The sequence below is a fragment of the Neodiprion fabricii genome, chromosome 1 (assembly GCF_021155785.1).
Source record: "Neodiprion fabricii isolate iyNeoFabr1 chromosome 1, iyNeoFabr1.1, whole genome shotgun sequence".
NCBI lineage: Eukaryota > Metazoa > Arthropoda > Insecta > Hymenoptera > Diprionidae > Neodiprion > Neodiprion fabricii.
In genome coordinates this window covers 36967338-36989993 of record NC_060239.1, presented here as the reverse complement: position 1 = coordinate 36989993, position 22656 = coordinate 36967338, and the positions used below count along the sequence as shown (strand labels likewise).

The 22656-nt window shown below is 41.7% G+C and overlaps 1 protein-coding gene and 1 long non-coding RNA gene across 6 annotated transcripts in view; one reads left to right on the top strand and one right to left on the bottom strand.

Annotated features, from left to right (window-relative positions):
- The window catches only part of LOC124188203, a 73888-nt gene that overhangs the window by 20105 nt on the left and 31127 nt on the right, over positions 1–22656 (bottom strand). The window contains exons 1-2 of one of the 5 annotated variants that reach the window (XR_006868913.1): positions 3646–3770; positions 2420–2539 (exon numbers count right to left, since the gene is read on the bottom strand). The exons of 3 other annotated variants lie outside the window; for them this stretch is intronic. The gene's annotated coding sequence lies outside the window, so the exon portion shown is untranslated. Of the gene's footprint in view, positions 1–1472; positions 1943–2419; positions 2540–3645; positions 3771–22656 lie in introns of those variants that run through there. One more of the 5 variants, XR_006868912.1, reaches the window with a different exon arrangement.
- LOC124174342 lies at positions 18136–19798 on the top strand. Its single transcript, XR_006868920.1, has 2 exons — positions 18136–18262; positions 19395–19798. It is a non-coding gene; the product is annotated as an uncharacterized LOC124174342 (long non-coding RNA).

Genomic DNA, 22656 nt, shown 5'->3' with positions numbered 1-22656 from the left:
CGTATACAGGGACAATCTCTTGAGACTTGAAAATGAACCGCGCATGCGCCGAGTAATTCGGTCTCATTGGTCGACGAAATCTTCCCGCGGCGATATTTTTGTCTGCGATGCAGGCGGGCCAACCTACGCAAAATGTGTGCGTTTGAATTTTCAAAGAGCGTAAGCATTGAATTCCGACCGTTCTTTGAAGAATCGACTTTCCGACCCGGTAACAAATGCTTCCCAAACCTTGCCGAGTCGCTGCCTCAATTATTTGAGATTCTAACCTCGAAAATTCGCATCAACTACATCGCCGCCGGAAACAAAGTTTGATGGCTGAAAACTCGGGATGGCCAGCCTGCGCGAACAGCCGATTAAACTCGCGCATGCGCGGTTCATTTTCAAGTTTCAAGAGATCCTCCCGGTATTTATACATTCGGATTTGCTCATTACATTGCACAGTCATCAACACTCGGTGAAAAATTAATAAAAAATCACGTAACTGAGTCCACTTTCAAAAAAGACAACAAATTCATATAATGTATAATGCGGCTTTGGCCTCGAATTGCAAATTCGTTCGAGCTTTGTTGTTTGTTAATACTTTGACGAGTGTAAACTTCACCGGTCTACTCAATTCTACGGCTGCTATTCGCGCGAGCATAATAATGTTCACACACTTTATTATACCCGTTGACGTGACTTGGCATAATTTTTTTGTATGTGATAGACGCGACTTTGTGAAAATATAGTGCAGTTTTGCTGTTTCGTTATTTACTCCAACACTACTTGGATTTACCGAGAACTTTTCATTGCAAATATGTATGTTTGCGTGTTTGTGGCTTGGTTTTTTGGTGCTTTGTTATTTACCGGAGTAGGTTAAATTAATTGTCTCACTCAATTTAAAGCCAACCTTCGGTGATATTTGCATCACGATGCTTATACAAAATTTGGATATCGTTCTGTTCATCAAAAACCTTTGAGAAATTGTCAGTTTAGGCAAAAAAAAAAAAAACTTGACACAGATCGATGTTATTTCAAAGGTATTGCGAAAATGTTTCAGGTGTTTGAATATCGCAGTTATAATACGACGAGAAAGTAAATATTGTGCAAAGCGCAGCCGAAATTTAAACACGTTAGGTTACAATTACATATGCATATAGATGTAACTATTAATTTTTAATACCATGTTTCTGCACGTTTACGTAATCCTTATTTTCCACGATGATTATGCGATACAAAGTTACCGTCATTATTATTTCAATTTCAACATGTGTATAATTTGACGACTATATGGTATAATTATAATAATTATAGCGCGATACGGTTATACTATATCATTGAGTGAACGTATACACATTGTATACTATTGACCAAAATTCGTTTGTAAATTAAAAAAAAAAAAAAAAAAAACGACACCACGAGCAAAGACTTGACTGTTAAGCGTTGAAATGATCCGATCTCCTTTCAATTTACCTGAATTATTTTTAACATACCTGAACGTCTTTCAATCGGGTTGAAGAATCTTCAAAACAATCAGATTAGACCGCATCATCTGGATAAAGTCAGTCCACTGTCCGCTTAACTCGTATTAATCGTAGAATGAAAGAGATGTAACGTGTAGATACATAATATTATCGAGAGGTGTGACTTCGACTTAATCAATCTAATTGGTTAGCCGGTATTTACGCACACGTAAAAACGCGCGTGTGTGTATTTGTATATTATTTTTAACTGTACATATTATTAGCCACAATATTGACACTGAGATATATCGATGAAGCGTACGTGGGATATGTGAAACGCGGAGCATAAACAGGAACTAAAATGTTTCTGCGTTCACTTCATCCACGCTCGATTTCGTTTTTGACCATAAAAAATCGTAGAAACGATGAAAACGTTACCAAATAACTAAAGTCCCATGTATTCACGGAGTTTAGCCGTGAAGCCCTTGGAACCGACGCTAGGCGACGTTATGCCACGTGGAATAATTTATTGATTTATCGATACGACAAGGAGGTTTCGAAACTGCCAATACCGATCAAATAAACAAATTGACAGTTGCAAAGAGCCCAGCGGGAAGTCCATCGGTTTATGGGTGTCCAAGGTCCGCGCTCAGGGGAGTTTCGTCACTTTACGTATGCACAACGTTACGAGGCTTGTGCAAGCTCGCAGATGTCCGAAGACGTAGACAAACGGATGGAAGGAGTGAATAAAGAGACGGTAAAATCGTAGACACGCCGCTATCTCGGACTGACTCACGAGTGGGCGTCGAGACGCCGAAATCCAGCAGCACAAAAAATCCCGACCGTATAACGTGAGTGTTTCGACGCTGAAACCCGTCCGTCTGTCGATTTTAACCTCGTGTCAAAACCATTGACAGCTGCCAAGTATAATATAATCACCTATCCGCGATACGAAAGTTAAGAATAATTTACAGTACCTTCGATGCATCGATTATCGGAACTCCAACGAACGCGAGGATCAAGCGTTGCTTTTTATTCTTGTGCAGTTGTGACGAGAGAAAAAGAGAAACCATCCAAGGCCCGCAGGGACGGCTCGTCTACGCGAAAGAATGGAAAAATTCAACCTTTTATAAATAAAACTCCGAACTTCGATACTGTGTGATCAATTTTTTCCTTCGTCGCTTCCGTGTGAAGTTTTTTCCACGTTTTTGGTACAGGAATCAGCTGAAGGTAACGATTCCGAATACCAAATCTGGTGCTTGGTACCTGAACAGACGTCAATTGACAGTGATCTCTGACTGAGTGCCAATAAGCACTGGGATGTTCGAGAAGCGTAATATGCGTTCAAGTGCAGCAACGCGCGAGGGTTTTTTGTGCCAAGAATCGAGGTCCGAAGAGCTTCAAAGCGGTACGCGGGCTTTTCTCGAATGATAAATATCAAAGCCAATATCCCCTTCTTTCCTTCCTTTGAACGAACAAGCAACGTTAAATCACCAGTGCCAGTGTGAAACCGTATACTGGATCACGAAGCACAACCGTAACTAGGTCGTCGTCCATCGTGTTCCGTTTGTCATCTGCGGTTATAAATCAAAGCCTAGACAACGTCTGGCCAACTGCCAGTGATTATTTACTCCTCAAACACTGCGGATAACGCACATTTGTAGCAAATGAACGGACTGCCTGCGAATATCAATCAGTCCCAAAGGATGAACGAGCTTCGAGTGACACGAGAAGGTCGAATCGCGCCGATGACAAACCTGCTCGAAAAGCACCGATTGCCGGAAACGTGAACTCGCCGATTCTCGATAGCTCATTTGGCGAAAGCCGTACTCGTTTTTTCGTCTAAAAATATCTCACGTCTTCGTGGCTCGGAGGATGGAACCGATTCGTTCGTTGTCCTGGCGGATAAATAGGTACTCGCTTCCACAGGGGCCAAGAGATAAGGCTTTGGTGGGATCTACGCGTAGGAAATTTAGCCGGTATACAGAGAGCACTTGAATAAGACCATTAGCATACGTATGAGCAATAGCAAACGCGAGTGTTCGGTGCCGAAAATGGTCTATTGTGAGAATAGCGACGTTGTGTTTCACTCGGCGAACAAGGGCCTTGCCATTTTTCTCTTTTCCTCGTCCCGCTTCTTTTTATTTTCCGTACTTCCATGTCTTCGTTTATACATATACACCAGTTCCTATCTTTGTCTCACCGGAACGCGTCACGGACTCCAAGTGTGTATTTCTTTGTATCTCTCCTCCGTTTGGGCTCCCGAGAAGATAAATGAACTTTGGTATGGACGGTAAGCTCGCCGTGGGCTTCTTAGAAATCTCTCAATACGAATCGTCGATCTCTTGTCAGACAGTGGTGGGTATATTAATGCTTCGAGAGGTAATTAGCTCCCGCTTTTGGCGTCGAGGATGTTTTACAGCGGATACTCGTTGGATGTTCGAAAACTTTCCATCTGACAAATAACGATCGAAATAAAATTGCGCAGAGTCGTTTCTGATCGGATTAAGACTCTACCAGGCATTTATTAGCATAAATTTTTACCGAACACGTGTTAATCGTAACGACATTCTTAAGCCATCTAGATCTCGACACTAGTATTCATTTATTCCGTTCTATGAATATTCCTGAACACAAGTCACAGAAAACAGTCTACACATTTTAGATACTTCTTAAATTATATCGATATAAGAATTAGTTGGGAATTCTTTTTTTTTGTGCGGGGGGGGGATTAATTGCCCCTGCTAATTTTGACGTAAAATTAGGCGATAAAGTAATGCGAATAAGATCGTATCATTGCGAAACAAATGAATTAAAATAAAATTCTAAGAGGTATGTATAATTGTAGTCGATTAGTGACTGGCCCAGTTTTAAAAGCGTCTACAGATGCAGTGATAAAAGTTTTCTTTACACCCATAGACGTGACGTATTGTACCCACCCACCCGCACGACCGGCATGCGGCATCAGAAATTGACAATAGCGATATGAATTGCACGATGATAATATCGACACGTACCGCATGTTATAATTATTCCTCTCATGGGTAAAGGCGAGGCTTAAAGTCGTTTCGAGACCTGACCTGTGCCTGGAGTTATGCCGTGGGTATTAGATCATGAAACGACAATGTCCCTGATAGCAAGGTTTATATGGTTGTACGCTTGGAGGAATGTAAAGAAACAAAGAGGGAATAAAAAAATAAATAAATAAATAAATAAAAAATGCTAAATTGGTATCTTATAGGAGATAATTATAAAACATGCGAGAAATTGATGATTATTGTGTAATATATGACCCGGTCGGTTACCACGCGTGATCCACCTGCTGTATAATTAGAGGTACGGATTTGTGCCGCGTGTTTTGTCCCATGGAAATTCATCGGTAAACGCGTGCAGCATGCAGATACCTGCAAGGATACCTATACGTACGCGTGCGCGACATTCGATCGCGGAAAAAGCACGCGTGTAAAGCACACACACGGTGCAATTAGGCGGGAAGCGTTACGCGGAAAACGGCCGGAGGGTGAATTGTGACTAAGACCGCGAACGCGTAATAAACGGGTGGATTACGCGCCACGCACGGGTCGTAAATGAACGATGCCCGCTTTAATCTCCGCGAGATGATCCAATAATTTGCAATGCAAATCCGCCTACAACCATCAATTTTACCACCTCTCTTAGCGCGCTGGTCTCCAGGGACACTCTTGCCTCATGCACGCTGCACTGAAATGCGATAATACAAAACCAACGCACGGTGTTGGATACGAGAATCGATTTCGTCATGCTGCGACAAGTCGGGGGGGACGTCGTACTGTTCTTTGTGCGAAAAAATTAACACTGTGTAGCGATATTTCCCTGATCATGAAGGTGCCAAGTTTTGACCCTCGAGGCGACGCTCATCAGGACCAAGGACACGCAATAAGAACGGTGTATAACTTTTGATGGTGAATGTCAGGCTGAGCTTTCAGTCTAACCAAAATATTGCACAGGTTTTTTTTGTACTGTTTCTTGTAGATTTTCACTCACCGCAACCGGAAGAAACACTCTGAAAGGTCCCATCAAGTCAGGTTTTTTTTCTTAAACTCGGTGTACGTAGTTTCATTTAGAGCGAAACTCTCGTCTGACTCGAAATCTGGTATTCTGTTCTTTTTTGATTGTAGAAATCCTGTGCAAAAGTGATTTCTTACTTGCGTTTAACATGTACTAGAGTTAGACTCAAGAATAAATAGAAACAGGGAAACAGAAAATGAAAAGCGGAAGCGTCTTCGGATGTGTATCAAAGAAAAGATGCTTTTTTTTATGCAACCGCCTTGTGTTTTGCAAGAATACTGTACTCGACGGAGGGAAGTGGAAGTTACCAAAAACATCCCATGGAGCAGAAGGAACAGACTTTTTTGCATATCCGTGTTACAATCAAACCAGAGTGACACGATGGTTCGGTATTTCTTAAATCTGCACATGTGGGCCACTTCCTCAGACCTTCGCACGGTCCCGTTTTCACTCTCGATTCCATCACCGTTCGTTTCGCGGACAGGTTACGGATCGCTGTCACTCACCTGCCGCTGAATAGATCATCGCGCTATTCGAGTGTAGGATAAACTCGATCTCCATCGATCCTTGTAATTCCGATTTCAGCTCTGATTTCATGCCGCTGTTATGCTCAATTGTGTTTACTCACGCGCGGCTCGCACCTAGATGTCAGATCGTGCCCAGTCATTACTGTCATTCAATGTGTAGGTGGGATTCTGTGCCGTATCGTTGAGATTATGCTGATTAACCGACGTAGGTATTATGCAATTACGTATTGAAATCAGTCAGGCTATTGAAGACCGTTGCGAATTCTCCACGAAGAGTAAGAGAGAGGGGGGGGGGAGAAATCGGGAAGCGGTGATCGAGATCATCGCTACACAATCGCTGACTTGCTTGATTGAATCATTAATTCATCACCGCAGAGGTCAAAATCTTGTGATTAATACTGCGCGCAGGTTTTAATGCGACTCGTATTGTATGCTATTATTCACATTTATTTTGGGATATGTATGGTGTCGGCTTATACGATTTTGGCTCTTGAAAGCAACGCAATTAACGAAGAATACAATCGAAAGTCTAGTCTTTCAATTAATTCCATAGTACGAAAGTTTTTACTCGCAATCAGGGAAAGTTCGTGTTTTTTTTTTTTTACGGTATTGCCTAGACGTAGAATTATTTCGAAACTAGTCGTATATATATATATATCCGAGTAAATTGTCGGTGGTGAAAACTGACGGGCGATATGCCAAGATAGATTAATAACGAAGATTACGAGGAGATACGTGACAGGCAAGGAAAACTCCGCGTCACGCTTCGCATTTTAACATATCCATTACATTCATATTTACGATCGTACATTCATATTTTTGACTGGGTTACAATCCGGGCAATGGCAAGAGAGATTCACGGCTCTTGGTATTGCAAAAAAATCAATTACCGTGCTGTCTTTTAACACTTCTACAATTGCAGTAAACATGGCGGCCATGATGCACGATCGAATGTCCCGTATTTCTGTGCTTCGTAACGAATCACGAAATCAATTGCCGTCAGCAAAAACTGGAATTTCAAGTAGAGTGAGAAAGATTGAATCTGGATTAACGGCTGATCGGCAAAAGCTTGGGCCTTTTCACCACTCGAGAAGTTAATCCCGTATTGTAATAATATCGGCGCGACGTGCGTAATAATAATACCACGGTCAACTCGAGTTGAGTATCACTGTCGAGTGTCGGTCTGTTGGGCAGGATGTGGGAGGTGAATGTCAAGGCTAACTTGCACTGGATCCCCCTTCTCTCATCGCCCGATCACCATTCGTCGCTGATTGTGTTTGCGTTCTCTTCGCTATCTTCTCTGTCTCGTTCGCACTGTTTTTTTTTTTCTTTTTTTTCTGCTTGCTTGTTTTTTTGAACCTTATCGTTTTATTATTTCTTTTGTACTCCAGTCTCCTCTTTCCTCCTCAAGCTCTTCATCAGTCTAGCCTGATATCATCGTCCCTCTTTTCTCCTTCGCTGTTAACGCTGCGGTCTTCATCGACAATTTTATTATTCTCGGCGGGGCTGGAGGATTGCAAATTTCAGATATCGATTGCCAGCATAACGGATTCAATGCAACGTCAACATTGCGCAGGGATAGTCAATTTGTTTCAAAGTTCGAGTTCATCCGCGAAACTTTAACAGATAAGAATATCGCTGATTGCCAACTTCTGTGAAAAGGAAAATTCAGTAAAAGTTGCCTTGAAATACAGTCGCAAATTTTGGTAATTCTGTGTGAAAGAATTGCCGTTGATACGGGATAGTATAACGGAGGATCATTATTATACGTATGGGATCTATCGAGTGAAGGATATTAAGCTACGATAAAACTAATGAAAACGACGTAGAGAATTTCGCGGGGCTAATTCCACGAGTGATTCTGTTATTTATAGGCTTAATTGCCAATAGAATCACTATATTGCCGGGCGATAGAACCAGATAGTCCACTTCTTTGATCAGCAGCGACAAAACCAATCAGCGTGAGTAAGTGTATCATTGGTTCTTCGAGCAAACCGCGTTGCCATGGTTACTGCAGCGAGAGGAATACGACTGGCCATTCCTTAGCTTCACATCTGCCTCCAGGTCGCTCTGATGCATTGCAGAATGTCTTCCGGATCGATTCCAGTTCATTTGTCGACAAAGAAGAGTAGAAGACTCTATCAAGGTTGCGAATAAATTTTCTTCCAATATTTTTCACGCCCGTTTAAACGGCAGCACAACGTCAAGATGGCCGCCGTTGTCTCACTTGCGATTTCATTTCGGCTCTATGATCATTTCCAGCGTTCACCAGTTATCGAGCGGTCATTCAGGGCAATCAAATTGATGGCAAGGACTGTTCAGATGTGATTCTGGCATCGACGAAGGGCAAACACAGCGAAAATTTAGCCTACAAATTTCACTCGCATCTATGCGCACGGGTAAATTCACTCTTTTTACTCGGTTCACTCTTCATTTTGAGCACCATGGCTGATCGGCACGAAGGGTGATAAACAGTCGTCGAATCGGTGAATAAGGATTATCATTCATCCAAGGATTACGCGGCTGCGACTAGCAGGTACCGAACCAAACCTAACCTGGCTTTGAAAAAGAATTATTATCACAGTTTTATGACAGCTCAGGGACTCGCTCTTGAGTTTAATATAAATTGTTCGTTTTGCGAGTTACGAGACGGGGTCGGAAGGCGTGGTGCTCGATTGGGAGAGCGAGAAGCTATTATACACCGGAGGGATATTACACGCGATATGCACTCAACGATGAAGAGCTAAGAGGGCGATCGTTTTGAACTCGACACCGTGCACCGAGATCCCGGCACCCATACATATGCATAAGTCTTCCGGATACGAACGTAAGGGTCAAAGTTGAATAATTGGGGTGATTCTCTGAGGAATATATTATGGAAAATGTGTTTCCCGATTTAATCCCTTGAAGCTCAATGCGATGGGATGTCTTCCACTGTCAAAGACAGCGTATACAAATTTTTACATAAATCGATATTTCATTTAATGGTCCACTGCATATTTGAGATAAGAAACTTTATTTTGAATAAATCTGTGTATCGTGGTTTTTCATCTTTCTTTCCTCAGGTTGATCTTTCGATTGCTCACTGCAATTTCGTACCTACGATGTATTGGATGAAAATCTTTACCGAAGTACAGGAAAAGAAGAATGAGTGTAGAATTCAGCCCATCTGACACGTGGTCAAAAAAAGTTTCCTACCTATTTAGAAAAGACTCGGGAATTATAGGTTCATCCTCAACCGACAGTTTAAATAACATTATGACCATAATTAAAAAAATGTGCCCGTTTCTACGAACCCATTAAAAAATAGGTAAATACACTGGTGACAGTCTGGTCTCTTTTGTCAAGCCCTCATCCGTCTATTGTGCACAGTCATAATATCCGTAAAACGTTCTCGGTTCCCGGCATGCATAGTCCAGTCTTTGACATTTTAACCGTCAACGACCTGGTTGACCCGAGGGTAACCGAAGCCATCTGGAACAAGGTAAGTGTACCAGTTATTGACCCTGTCCCAATTATTGACCTCTTCTGGTTCTATCTGTTCGATCCTCAGTTCTAAAATTACCAAAAAACAACTGTCTAGTGATTGGTTTTAGCCATCTAGAAATTCACACTTATTGGGATCGTCAATTTATAATTGTGGAAAATAAAAGGGTCAATAACTGGTACACTAACCTTAAAAGACTATTTATTTCTTTATGGTCATTGCAAATTCACCCAGGCATGGATGAACAATATCGAAGGTGTAAACAGCAACGGTACGAATTTCGTTCACAGGTGCGTAAGTGTTTCTTGCATGTAATACATGTACTCATAAAGAGCTATGCGGTGATATCGCGCCATTTCGAGTCCAATTTTCATCCGAGCTGCAAATTGGCCGACACGTTACGCGAGTGCAGGACACACACACACACACACACACGGTGCCTAATAACGCGATAAGTGGCGGCATATTTGCCCGGCGCTGGATGGGCGTAACGGAATAAGTGCAGACGCGCACAAGTGCGAAAGTACGCTTATTACATACATCGAGACGAGTGAATCCCGACGTATGCATTAAAAAGTAAAATCTAAATATTCGAGAACGGACAGGCGTTTAAATGGTCTTCCAGTGTATGAGAGGAGTTGAGTATAAAGCACGTACACACATCGGTCGAAGTGTAAATGTTCGTACAATTGTCGGGGGCAGGTCGGCTCCACTCAGGCGACCAACAATACGCGCATGTGGGAGTAAATCAGCGTGCGGTTTGCTGTACAACAGCTTGCCTTGTAGGCGACGCACAATGTTGCCGCTTGTGCATGTTTGATCTAAAAATGCGTACATTAGGCGACAACACCGAGAGGAAACGGCGAAACTTGGAACATTGAGGTTCCAGACTACGCATGCGCCGGAGAGATTTCGAATTTTCGTGCAGGCTTGCCAACTCAACCTCCAGCCGTCAAACTCGACTTATTGAGGTTACGTGGAACTTTTTTTCTCATGGTAATCAGATATCGAATATTTAACGGAGTCATTCGGCAAGACTTTGCAAACATTTATCGACAACTATACGACGACATCGAGTCATCGCGAAAACGCAATTTCAATTCGATACTCGACGTCTCGTGTCTCGTTTCGATCACGTTTGCTTCCCTGCTTTGCAGACGAAAATACAGCGGCGACCAATAGAGTTCGATTATTTTGCGCATGCGCGAAAATGCGCTGATTATCTTTCATGATTCTGAAGCAGTGCTTTTTTTTCTTCGGATTTCAGGTTGCATTTGTCGTGTGTCGACTGTCTGGGAGTCGGATTTTATTCAACTTACCACTGCAGACGATGGGCCACCCATACGTGCTACACGATTTTTCGCTTATTGCGTATCGATCTAGCCGACAGCTTCGCGTGGCTTCGCCTGCGCTAATATACTCTACAAGTGTGCAACACCTTATCGCACGCTTGCCGTAATAACTAAGTGGGCAACAATCAATTATGCATGACCTAGAGTCGATTAATCATATTCCTAGGTCGAAATTCCCGGAAATCAGGGCATTGTTCACTTGACAATATATCTAGATTAATTTTTTATTTCGTTTTGTTTTCTCTATTCTACCGTCGACTATATCCGCTATACAATGAACAAAAAGAATTATATTATTATAGAATGGAAACCGTATAATAATAGATGAAAAAGGAACGGCATTCCAATCTTATGTAACTCATTCGAGCCTGTTCACGTGCGCTTAGAATCTATTGTGTATTGATCGGCAAAGAATTTTGTTTCCTTAATTCCAAATCCCCGATCACAAAAAAAGAACATAACAATATTGTTCGAGGACATTGCCAGAGAATTCGCAATTGAACGGTAAATGCGATAACATTTCCGTGCAGTCACGTAAGATCAGAATTTTCGTAAACTTTGCCTCGTGCATAATGCTGATTGTCAACGATGAATAGTAAAAATTGATTTGTACGGATTAATGAACGACTAATAATAAATTCTGACTTTTTTCTATCAAAGTCATTCGCTTTCCAATAAGATAAAAGCTTTCAATTTACTGTTAGCTTTAATACTTTTCACCGCGTCAATATTCTTCCGCTGTACGGAAACAATCGTAATTATCATAGCAGGCATAAATGGTCTGAAATAATGTTCTATTCGACCGTGAACAGTATTTCAAAGTGCATATAATTAGCTAAGTCCTCGTTATCCGACAAAGCGAGATACTAATTGATAAAAATATGAGTTTTTAATTATTCTAATAAACACGTAAGACCGATGTGTGTATGGGTGTCTCTTACGGACGTGTACCTCACTTTTGTTTATCGGAAAACAAGAACGCCGGACGAACGTGTGCGACACTTGTCCGTGTTCACGAGCCTTACACAATCGTAAGCCGCAGCTAGATAACGTCGAAGAAACAGGACGACGCGTCCGTTGGGAGCTGCTAATTATCACCGCATGCAGTGGTCGTCATTGGGATTTTTTTCAATTTACGATCTATCATTTTTTTAATCTTCTTTTCCGGTACTCATTTTGTTTACAACGATGAAGATAAAAGCTGTTGAAAGCAGAGCGCCCAGTTTCATTGTGAAAAGATTATTCCTGACGAGTTGTTGCAGACCTTATATATTATGTATATATATAGATATAGATATTTGAAATGAGATTTAGAACGCTCTCTGATAGAAAAGCAAAATTAGTTCTAATTCATTTTCACCATCAAGTCACACCCGTACCGTTCGATATTCTCTCTAGAGTATAGATCATTTATCCTTCACGCGAGTGAACATTAATCTTCGTACTGTTACGATCTATGAGGCCAAGCAATCCTACATAGTATAAAGTATATACCTAGTTTATGTTCCTTGCTCTCTCGAATTTCCAGACTCCATGGTCAATGATCCCTGACATTTTAAGGTTTTACGACCATTCGCTGGCGATAATTTTAACGAGTTTCGAATTTCAAGCCGTTTCTTTTTCAAGACCATCGAGCCGTTATCTTGAAGTGAAAAACCAAACAAGGGCTGGTTGTCCGAAATTTCTCCCGGTGAGTTTGACACACGGTGTTAAAAATTGAACCGATTGGTTCGAGAGGAATTGACAAGTAATATATGGATTATCCGTGTATATGGTGAAGAATCCGTTTGCGTTGAGGTTAATTCACGAACCCTCGTGGCGGCCATTTGTCTACGGCAACAGCTGAATTGCTGTAGAATAAAACATAACGAGCCTCTACAGACAACTGCTGCGGAAGGGAGGGAAGTACCGCAAAGTTGTTAGCGAAGGGTTGCATCCCCGCGCTGTTGAAAGTGAAAACGATTTACCGCCCGATCGATACCTACACCCTATAGGTACCGCGTACACGTGTGGACTGGGGCGGTTAATTTTTTTAAATCTTTTTCCTTTAAGGTGCAACTCAAAAAATTTGTGTCGGATACTGAAAAAAGAAAATTGTCGTAAAGCCTGGAAAAGGTAGGAAAATATTTAGAGATCGCTACCGATTATTGTAATATTTTTTATTTGTTTTTACGCGTACACCTTACGGGCTTACGTATATACGTTAGTTTATTGTTTTTTGTACAGTGGTCCAGTTAATCGTTCACCGATCAACGGCAAACAGCGCCTAACGATTCCGCAGTTGGCTGTTCTCGTCTTTTATCCGAAAGATTAATCGCCTCGGAGAAATTTGGATAACAGTTTTTGCTACCGAAATAGGAATATCGCATCACCTTGATGTACCTGTTTCGTTTTCAGTACTGATTTTTATGAACGATGATTAATTGGACCACGATATGAAAAAAATAAACTTATATATATATATATAAGTCCGTAAGGCGTACGCATAGAAAATAAATAAATAGTATGACAATAATCGGTAGCGAACTCTAAATATTTTCCTACCTCCTCCAGGTTTTATGACAGTTCTTTTTCAGCATTTGCCACAAATTTTTCGAGTGAGAACCTTAGAAAAAAAAAAAAAGAAAAGTTTAAAAAATGTACCAGTGTAGACACGAGAATCTTGCAGCTTGAGAGATAAGTATGCGGGTGTCTGCGATGTACACAAAAATGCCCACATTCAGGTGGGTGTTACGTGCTAAGTGCGTTACACGTAGATACGCATGTAAGCGAGGTATAATCTGGGCGTAGTCGCACTCAAGGCTTTTACCGAAACGATTGAGAAATCGGTTTACCGAATTGCCGGAGAATTTTTACCAGGCGATAGATTTAAAACGCACTTCCACGTCTCTGTGGGTAATTTTTTTATTTTATTTTCATTTATCATTCGTCTCTCGTTTTTCTCTCACGGATCTCCGCGCGGGTTTTATGAATTTTTCTAGGGAATTTATTTTTTTTTCCACCTTTTTCCTGTTACGCAAACGCGGGTATTTTGCACGCTCAAATATACGCCAACGACGGTAAAAAACTTAATCGTTTTTGGCTTGAGTGTAAGCCTGAAAAGTGTCTGATCGTTATCCTCGTTTTGTTATCATTTTGAGACTCGCAGTGTCACGATTTATGTTTTTTTGTTTTTCTTCATATTTTACTTTGTTTATTTTAACGGTTCTTTTTTTTTTTTTACTGTTCTTCTCTTCCTTCTCGATGCGATACCTCGAATTTGTATCCGAATGGTTTCTCACATCCGGCTTTTTCCTGGTTTTGCCGCGGGCACCATATCCGAGCCTTAAATTATACGCGTGTCGTAAATTTTCAGGTTTTATACCCATCCGGAAAAATTGCTTCCAGGAAATCCTCGAGGATAAGAATCCATCCCTTTTCTTCTAAACCGTATCTCTCTTTCTCTCTCTCTTTCTCTTACTATCATTTCTATACAGGTGTATTATAACAGATACATGTGTAGGAATAAACTTGATAACAGTCTTCAAACATTCAGGCTTGGCACGCCTGCCAAAAATGATCCATACTTTTATACAGATTATACCAATCTTCGATCTCAAATTACATCTACAATATTTCGTCTGTTATATCAATCAACAGGATGTGCCGTCCATTAAACGAACAGAAAACGGGGACGCTGCCAAAAAAAAAAAATCAGAAAGTAATAACCACACAAATCGGCCAAAATAATTTTCTACATTTGATTTAACGTAAAATTTGTCAAGCTGAAGTCATCGACGACAAGATTCTCCACTAAATCAGGAAATATTTTTTCCATAAGTACGATTAGCAATTAGGTATTCGCTAAAAGAAGATTCATAAATTATCAGAATTTTTATTTATCATACGAGACCGTATTTTTTTAAAATAAAAGAAGAAAACTTCGCAATTGAACGGAAATAATATATTCGAAAGTTGTAACAAAAAATTAATAACTTACATCGTTCTGGAATTGAGGGGTGAAACAGGTGATAAGAAGAAAAAAAAAATCTTTGCCTACGTTTAGTGAAGAGTTTAATAATTCTTCGTAAAAATATCAAGTTTGATTAAAGTTTGCTAACAAGTAAAAAACTTGCGAAATGTTTTCACACAAGTTAAAAACGAGTACCTAGCATAATATTCACGGGATAAAAGGAATGACGATAATCGTAACCGGGTTGATTAAATTTTAATAAAAATTCTTTCATCCCTTGCCGCGAGTGAAGTGGATGTCGGGGGCGACGGGATGGGCGGGGTTTGCCGGTAAAACGAGACGCGGCGCCAAGCGTCTCGGCGCCCAGACTTTCAGGGGCCGCACGCACGTTGACCGTGAACTGCAGGCTTCGCTCTGACTCCGAGAGGATAGATAAGCCGACTCGAATCGAAGTAAGGGTGAAACCGGTGCCCTGTCACATTACCGTCAAAATCAGAGATACGACCACGTCAACGCGCAGCGAATTGCATTTTCGTAAGAATATTTTTCACCCTAATTAGACAAGCATATTTGTATTTTAGTTTATAGATATAATCGTAATTTACATTTCAGAAAAACTCGAACGATATTTGAACACCGTCTTTGATATCAGTCTTTTGCAAATTTCAGGTACGAAAGGTCGAAAAGAATATTAATTCTTTCACATTCGCGTAAAAAAAAGAAAAGACCATCTGCAAATATTTGAAAAATCTTCAAGTTACGAAATTCTTAAAATTCACCGTACATCGTTGCGTATCTATGTTGGACCAAGAAGGATGATAAACGCGAGAAATTAAGCATTGTGAGAGAAAAAAAAAAAAAACCGCACCTCAGTGATTTTGTTTCTAACATCAGGTTTACCCCGCCAACCTTTACAAGACGCATGCTTACCTATACAACGTCCGTAAAAAGTTTGTAGATTAAGGGTGATGGTCTTCGTCCAGATTTATGACCGCGAATCGCGTCGCGCGAGATGTACCAAAAAGTAAGATAACTTTTTGTTTGCTTGGTCCGTTCTTGCCCGACGTGCCCAACGGCGTGGGAAGGTGAAGAGAAAGGGGCGGGGGGGTGTTTTGTGCGCCGAGGGGGGTGTTGGTAGTTAAAGTTAGGGAGCCGCAGCCAAAATAACTGACGATCGATAAGTGCAAAGGGGTCCGTGTACTCCGTGGCGGTCGTAGTTCCCTGCCCCCTGACCCCTCCTTTCGTCCGCGCCGTTTCCACTCCCCGCCCCCGCCCCCCGCGGCGTCTAACGGATTCTTTGCGCTAGGCGTCGTCGTCGACGAGAAAAGGGAGTAGGAGAGGGATATTTATTCCATGCAGCTTTGGGGCAGTCCCCTCTTGGCTGCATGCAGGGTATGGTAGGTATTCCATTCCTCCTGGATACGATCTATAATTTCTGTATATATGGGGTCACTGTATTCCCCTGGCAACACACGCTCCAAGCATCTTATATATTGTGGGTGGTGGTACACCCCTGAATTGTACCACGGCACTTTCCTCACCTCGTGGTCCCTTCGCGGGGAAAATACACCAGACTATCTCACCCGAGTGCCTCGGATTTATACCTACCATTGTGCATCAACCGGACACTCGTTGTGCCCCCTTTTGTACTCCCTGCCCGACGTGCTCGTGTGTGTTTTTATACGTTTTCACTTACGGAGTCTTGGGACACTCGTTTCAAATAATTGTTAATTGATGTTGCAGATGTTTGTAGGTTAGGTTACGTTGTTTGGACTGGTTTATATTGGATTAACTGAAGTTTTTCTGAACTTGTGGCAGAGGATTTTAGAAATTTCGATCTGAAAGTCGACTCGAAAGTTTCAAAATCATAGGAGTAAGTTGGCGGTGAAAAGAACTGATATAACCAAAAACCGAACGATAGCTCGCGATTTGGATAATGTTTCAAGGTCTTTTGCATATTGATTAGTTGCGAATAAAATCGGGCAGAATTCTGCACAAAGTAAGTTATATTCAAGGCATAAAATTGTCCAATTTAATTGAATTTCGTGACTACGAGACAGTTTTTATTACGTGTAGAAAATCGTATTTCGGCGCCAAAATTCAACATGGCGGATGAGATCGCCTGCAGCGCTATTTAGAGCGGGACATATACCTAACCGAAAGAAAGAAGAAAAAATTCTCCGACTTTTTTTAGCGCCAGGATGAAACTACGTCGCAATAACTCAAGGACGAAATGTTTTGGCCGGAATAAATGAACGTTGACCGCGTCAAGCGCATCGAAGAATCCTTAAAATTGAGCTGAGCGGGTTTAACAGATAAAGAAGAAGAAGAGCTGGGAAGGTCGAAGAGAAGGAGAGAAGAGAATAAGCGATAGGGGAGAATCGAGGGACGCGAAAAATAAAGAAACGGTTAGATCGTTGCACGCGCAGTGCTCGGCAACGACTCGACATGTACGATGAGGCGTCGCTTCGTTCCTTCGGCGCCGTTCGTCGCGACGGGAACTCTTACAAGACTTACGGATAGGAACCGCGAACAGTTGCAGGGTCGAAGTTTAGAGCTTAGCAAAGGCGCCGCTCGGCGGGGAGAAAAGGCGCATTTATTTCGGTTAGAGAAAGGCGTAGTTTTCTCCGAACGTAACAAAGCAGGGTTCAAAAAGCGCGCGTCGCGGAGCGTCTCGTTACTCGCTTGCGAGTCTGCGCAGTGAGCGCGATATAAGTACAAAGGCGAAATTACTCGTAGGTATGTACCTATTTGATAAACGACGGGACGCGTGTCGTTTTATCTCACTCTGTTATAAAGCTCGTATATTAATCAGGCCGACGTGACGCTCCCGTAAAGAAGACGAGAGAAAACTTTGGCGCCGTTCAAGTGAATCACGTGTCGCGAAATACACCGCAAAACCAGCTCGTAGAAAACTTTTTACACCCGTTCTTATACACCGTGGTGTTAATTAACATGAAAAATACGTTCAGAGAACGAACGGACTATCAATCATTACCAACGATATGTACAACTTGTGTGCTGGTGTTTGTCTCGAATCCGTTTAACGGTCTCGGCATTGATTATTGTTTTTTAAAACTGTTTTTTGTTTATTCAAATCTTATTCCTACCCTTATTCGTTGGTTCTTGTAATACCAAACTCGAATATTGAAAAGAAAGTCTATTCAAAAAAAATATATTCAGATCACAGAAATAAATACGAACGACTCCGTTGTACTTATCGTTAGAAAAACAAAGGGGAAAATGGAGAAATAAAAAATAGTAAGACGGACGATACTTGCAAATGAATGCAAAGCCATTCCTCGCCAAATCTATACCTTAAAGGATTCCTCGTCCTGCAGCTTCGAGGAACTTCTTCGGTGCGCGAATAAAATCCAGACGAAAAGTAGCAGCGTTATGAGCGAGAGTTTGATGGGTCTGACGGATGGATGGAAGAGGAAGAATACATCTATAAGGTAAGTGTATAGAGGCGAGGTTGAGAAAGATAGGCGGTCGAAACCCCCGCATATCGGATGGCATTCCACAGGGCGAAGGAGGTGAAGAGGAAGGAAAGAAAAAAGTAAAATTTTATCTTTTGTCAGTCTCCGACTGTATAATAAAATACGAGCACCATTCGAAGTGAGCACCGCGCGGTTTTACCCACCGGTGTGTGAGCTCTGTGAGACCACGCATTGTGCGCACAACACTCACACATTTGTATACACACGCATTCACACATATGGAAATTTCTCACAAACAGCGACGAAACTTCACCCACAAGCCAGCAGCTAACAGTATATTACGTTTTGAAACCTGTCCAACTAGTCTGAGAGTTCCCGCTTACAGACGTTAATGCACAACGACAATAATTCTCCGGACAAATGCACGCGGTTCCGGAGCAAAGGAACGGAAGTCCTTGTGCTTATTGCGTGGAATCTGACCTTCGAGAGAAAGGTCGTATCACCATTATGCGTATTTCTAGTTTTTGTTGCCGTACGGTAGGTTGTTCCATAAAAAAAAAAATGAAAAAAAAAACAATTTTCTCCTATCAACATCGATTCATCTTGAATATCTCTTAATCGATTAGAGTTAGAAATATTCTGTATCGGTAAATTTCCTATAAGAATCTGTAAAACAATTTATATATAGGTAAAGCAGTTTACCAGAAAAAAAAAGAATCCAAAAATTTTCATGTTTTTTTTTTCCGTGTTATCAAATGGAAAATGGACAAAATAAACGTCACCTTGGAACATCAATATTAATACCTCATATTTGGCGGGGATATTTTATTTCAGATGCTCTACCGAAATTTTGACGCGTGTTTGAAAAAAGTTAGTAGTTTTTTTTTTTTTTGTAACACCCTATTACACCGTCATCGAATATTTTAATTTTTTACCATAAAATAAAAGCACGATTAATAGTAGGGCCTGATTTGACTGAAAAAAGAAACTAAACAAATTACATTTACAACTATGTAATTGAACTATAACCGGTCATTCCTATCAAATTTTCTAGAAATCCCAACGACATTTAAACCGTTACTGTAACGATACCTATTTTTTTCAAACTTCCCAGTGACCTTAAGTTAACAAATATATTACTTCTCAGTGCTTGACTGGAATTGGCCGGCGGCTGGCCGGCTTTGCCGCTGATTATATACCCCGCGAAACGACGGACGGATATTTCTGCCGGGGCTATCCAGGTGCGTGGTTTTGGCTGCTGCTGTTTCTTCTTCGACCACCCACGTTCGCTCTGACCTAATCTTGGACGTCCTCCTCCTCTTCGTCGTCATGGAACACCCGCTGAGCTGGCACACCAATTAAACACACTGTTGTTCATCCCCCGTATGTGTGTTTCCTTGTTTTCTCTCCATTGGTTGGATTTTTCACGTTTGTTAGCCGTGATTTTCGACCATTGCCAAGTTCCGCAACCGAGATCTACGGACAGATTTATTCCTGACTGATATGTATCAGATATCTGTGATCTATGAATAATAAAAACATGGAACTCTCTGACGATTTTCTCTGCATCTGCAACAATCCCAAAAATTATACGTTTTCTGCGGTATAGTTTCGGGTTTTTCAATATGAAAATATAGATGGTGAACCCAGCTTGCTGGAATTTGTGTATCGCAAAATGAGGAACCGGAAGTCAGAGTGAAAATTTTAAATCTTAGTTTACAGTAATATCGGAGATGATTGAGCGGACTTGTGAATGGACAGTCTTCGCTGAAATGACGAAACATTAATTAATTGAAAAAGTATTTAAAACTCGAAGTCAATTTGCGTCACATGGCGATATTATTTCCCCCGATCCAAGCGGCGGGAAACGGCATAAAGCAACTTGGAAATCAAGATGAAATCGCGCGCCTGCTGCACGTAATGTATTTCCGTAACGTATGACGCGAGAAAAGTTTTGAGGAAATGAGCGCGAAATTATTCGATCCGAGGATCATGGGAGGCAGGGACTCGTGGCTGCGCTGCATAGCCGTGGTGGTGGTGGTGGTGGTGGTGGTGCTGTATTCATCGGATAAATTTAGGTAGGTCAAGTGCTGTGTGACGATGAAAATTTACCAGAGGCAAACAGGTGTGTAACGGAGCACGCGACGCACGCCGTGGGCAGATCAGAGTTGTACGCATGCGCGAGTGTCGGTGGCACGCGTCCCCGAAGACGAGTGTCAGGAAGACGGCAGACAGCGAGGTCCAACGGCTCGATCCGCGAGTCTCCTGCGGCCTAAAGTCGCCTCCACAACGACCAGCGAGAGACAAATTTTTCCCAAAATGGTGAAGAAAAAAAAGAAAAAAAAAACAACGCACCAAGAGCTGATGAAATTTGTGAAAAAAGCGATTTTTAAACCTTTTTTTTGGTAAATGTTCGACCGGTATAATTGGACATGGAATAAGGGTTGCTGTAAACCTTCCTCAGACGCAAAATTGAACGTTTTTGAAAACATTACGCGTACTGCATCGATATTGGAGAAAAATGAACGCGAGGCAGTTTCGTAATACACGAAATTTATATAAACTGGAGAAATGCCAATTGGACGAACAAAAATCACATTTGACTAATTTTAACGAGGCGTAACCGACGGTTGGGCATAAAACAAAGTGGAAGATTCATCAGACACAAAAAATTCGTCACGCATGTTTCAAGATTTATTCAATCTTTTTACTCAAGATCTGCATCACTGCACAACCAAAGTCATAAGAAAACGAATTTGTTTTAAATTGAGTCACTCGAAGATCGCTGTACGAAGTTTTTTATTACACGTGTAACTCAAAGTCGTTACCAATTTCAACAATATGTACACATACCAAGTTACATCTACATATGTATTAGGAAAAATATATTTCCTCTCACGATGAGAACACTGGGTCAAAATTTTGGATCTAAGGCGTGGATCACCCGTATAATTCAACGATATTATTCTGTTCAGGGTTGGTAATGATTGGTTAAGTTGACGTAAATCACCTCCGACATTTTTCCCGTATATTATCGTGAACATATAATTTACGGCTGATCAGCGTGTTCGGAGAAGTTAATATTCAGGTCAAATAACTCGGGTGCCATCGGAAACGTATTTCGTGCATCCGTTATATCATACAACGCGATTCTTCTTGATCATGTTTCACAGATTACTGCTACTCATTTTGTGTACACGAAATGCGGTAACGACACGTAGATCAGCGATAAATCACGTCTGCCAATGATTTACCGCAGTATCGTACGCGACTGTAAAATAGCGCGAGAATTTTCTGTGCTTTTCGAGCTTTCCCAAAGTTCGGACTCGAATATCTCGATTCGTTGTGGCAGCACCCTAACTCGGTTGGATAAGCTTGGCTTAAGGTGAGGTAAGCCGGCTGATATAGCCCAGAAAAAGCTCCGGCAAACTCAGCGCGACGTCTATCGTCAGGTCGACGCTGAGCGTCGCGGACCGAAGCGTAAACCTACATAACAGCTAGATGGTCAGGAAATCGGATACTAAACGGTCAGCGTAAAAGCGTCGAATAAAAGTCCAGAGCAAAAGTCTTGGGTTGAGAGAAGCTTGACTCTGGTTTTTTCGTCCGATCGAAAATCGAGCTTGCAGTTTTCTTCGTGATCTACATTTCAGCAGTTTTCGGATAAAATGGAGTCTCAAACATTTCAGAGGCCTTTGATACAACCGGATTCAACGATTCGTCCGAAGATGCGATAATTTGACGCAAACACAAGATAGTGGTGCGGAAAAAAGCAAAAACCTGAGTGACACGGCATTGTGCAATTGTTTTCTCGATTTTATACGCGTCGATCGTCGCCGTCCGCGTTTCCGTAGACAAAGTGGCATCAGTCCCCCGAAACGCAATTATAGTCCGCTTAAAATAGATGTTGACTTCTCGCGGTCAGCGGACCAGCCAGTGGATCACCACTTGTCCGTCACTCTTTGTACGACGCAGGTTGGATTGGTTTTGAAAAATCGTAATTGGAAGTCAACCGATGACAGGACAAACGAACTCCGATTCACCGGAGAAAACACGTTTCCACCTTTTGCCTCAGAACTTAATTTTATTTTCTCTGCACGAGGTTGACTCTTCAGTCGGAGTTTGCTCAAAGTACTTGAAAAAAAATTGCATGTCACACTTCCGCATCGTTCATTCTTCGACGATGTCTCTGGAATATTTTCATCTAGAAGGACGAAATTTTTATCCATGTTTCGTCCCTCGGTTTAAATCATCTCGACATCGCCTAGCTGGGGGTGGAGTTTTCACGCTTGAAGAAATTAGATACCTCCGCAACCCATCCGTACGATGTCGGTTGTTGGTCTTAAGTTAAGGCAGAGTTTTGCGTGACCGAGTTTAATATTTGAGAAGCGTGGATCTAGCGATCGGATTCA